This window comes from Mastomys coucha, unplaced genomic scaffold (genome assembly GCF_008632895.1).
Source record: "Mastomys coucha isolate ucsf_1 unplaced genomic scaffold, UCSF_Mcou_1 pScaffold5, whole genome shotgun sequence".
Taxonomy (NCBI): domain Eukaryota; kingdom Metazoa; phylum Chordata; class Mammalia; order Rodentia; family Muridae; genus Mastomys; species Mastomys coucha.
Window position 1 is genome coordinate 68,002,972 of NW_022196911.1, and position 1,844 is coordinate 68,004,815.

Here is a 1,844-nt window from a genome sequence, read left to right on the forward strand (position 1 = left end):
CACACGTCATGGCACATACCTTTAATCCCAGCACTTGGAAGACAGAGGCAGGCAGATTCCCGAGTTTTAGTGAGTTCCAGAACAGCAGGGCTACACAGAGAAACCATGTCACAAAACCCAGAAAGGCAAAGGAGAAAGTACAGGCAGCAGAGTGGGCTAGCCAATAAGCAGCACTTCTCCATGGCCTCTGCCTCAGCTCCTGCCTCCAGGTTCCTGCCCTGCTTGAGTTCCTGTCCTGATTTCCCTCAATGATGAACAGTGATGTGGAAGGGTAAACCAAGTAAACCCTTTCCTACCTAGGTTGCTTTTTGGTCAAGTGGATTTTAGTTTATCACAGCAATAAGAGGACAATTTACACTGTCCTAACTAGAACAGTGGAGGGGGGTGGCATAGTGTGTGGAAATTGCTATTGTAACAGATCTGACAGAAATGAAAATATTCTAAAGAGATGCTATGTCTTTCTTTCTTTCTTTTTTTTTAAATCATTTATTTATTTAATGTATGTGAGTACACTGTAGCTGTCTTCAGACACACCAGAAGAGGGCATCGGGTCCCATCACAGATGGTTGTGAGCCACCATGTGGTTGCTGACAATTGAACTCAGGACCTTCGGAAGAGCAGTCAGTGCTTTTACCCACTGAGCCATCTCTCCAGCCCCTATGTCTTTCAATCTATCAGAATACTGAAACAACAGACCCCAAGGAAATAGGAACTTCCCCAGGAATCCTACGCTGCCAGAAGAAGGTGCCAGCCAGAGCATTCAGAGAGCTTGTCTCTGGGTAAGAGCCTTCCCACAGTTCTAAGAGCTTGTGCACCATACAGCTTGTGCATCACACTGCCTTACAGGGTATGGCTGAGGGCCTGACAATGATGGCCGGGTGGTGAATGCTGCTTATCCTTGGCTCTGAATTTAAACTTGGGGCTGGAGAGATGGCTCATGGTGAAGAGCACTTGTTGCCGTGCAGAGGACCCAGGTTCTGTTCCCAACACCCACATGGTGGCTCACAACCACCCATTACTCCAATGCCTGGGGAATCCATACTCTGTTCTGACCTCCACAGGCATCAGGTACACATACAGTGGACAGACTTCCAGGCAGACAAAACATCCATGAAACACATAAGATGAAAAATAAAATCTATAACAACAATAATAACAATAATGAATAAACTTTAATTTTATATCAGGGTCCAGAGATAGACTTGTGGAGGGGGTGTCATTGGATCTCTTTGCGCCACCGCCCCCACCCCCAGCCCCAGTGCACCTATATTGAGTAAGTCTCTTTTTGTTGCTTTTTACCATGACTTTGGCTCTTTTGCTTGGCTTTTTTTTTTTTTTTTTTTTTTTTTTTTTTAGCCTACAGCACCCGGTATTCCCAGGCGGTCTCCCATCCAAGCACTAACCAGGCCTGACCCTGCTTAGCTTCCGAGATCAGATGAGATCGGGCGTGTTCAGGGTGGTATGGCCCTAGACTTGCTTGGCTTCTTAAGGAAGTGAAGCCAAACCTGACTTTTTGAGGTACAGCCTGCGACCTCAATCAAGTTTGATAACAGGAGTGAAAGCTGAGAGAAAAGGAGTCCTGCACCCCATTCCCACAGTGGGCGTTCAGGCTAGGGGATCCCTGCCTTGCCTGTTATGCAGTGGAGTGAGGACATGGGGTGCCCGGGAGGATCCAGTGCGTGCGCATGAGTATAAGTACTTGACTCTCCCGGGTGTGTGTGGAGCAGCAGAAAGCAGCCCGTGAACTGCTGTGGCGGGGACTGCCAGAATGCTTCCCAGCCATCCTCCATCTTCCCACAGGTCCCAGTTGCTCCTGTCCACAAGACTGCCTTTTGCAGATCAGG

General features: G+C 48.2%; 1 non-coding gene across 1 annotated transcript; it reads right to left on the bottom strand.

Annotated features, from left to right (window-relative positions):
- Positions 1 to 1,354: 1,354 nt before the first annotated feature.
- On the bottom strand, positions 1,355 to 1,473 carry LOC116079301. Its single transcript, XR_004113874.1, has one exon. It is a non-coding gene; the product is annotated as a 5S ribosomal RNA (ribosomal RNA).
- Positions 1,474 to 1,844: the final 371 nt, after the last annotated feature.